This window comes from Microtus ochrogaster, chromosome 7 (assembly GCF_000317375.1).
Source record: "Microtus ochrogaster isolate Prairie Vole_2 chromosome 7, MicOch1.0, whole genome shotgun sequence".
NCBI classification, from domain to species: Eukaryota; Metazoa; Chordata; class Mammalia; order Rodentia; family Cricetidae; genus Microtus; species Microtus ochrogaster.
Window position 1 is genome coordinate 29,989,815 of NC_022014.1, and position 420 is coordinate 29,990,234.

Genomic DNA, 420 nt, shown 5'->3' on the forward strand with positions numbered 1-420 from the left:
TTCTTCTCCCATGGTTGGGACTGATTCCTACATCCTTATGTTGTTTAAGAGGCCTAAACGCACCTTACTGAGTGGGTATGCATGCCTACTAGGCTTACCCTGAAGTCCACTTGGTGCTGGGACTAAGACATTGATGTGCTCCCCTTGTGCTCCCCAGTTGGTCCACACCAGAAAGGCTGCCTGTGAGGAGCCAGTGATTCCTCCCCCGTCTGTTTCCAGCATGCATCCTGTCTTAAAACACGCAGTCCCTGACTTCTAGAACCCCTTAAAAGCATTCTGACTTAGTCTTCACTGGTGGGGTCAGGCACTCCTCCATTGTTCCCTGCTTGCAGGCAGCCAAACGCTGCAAGCATTTGCTGGTTTCTGAGAGACATGGTGGGCTTGGTTCACGGATCAGGTGTGTGTAAACCCCCCCCCCCC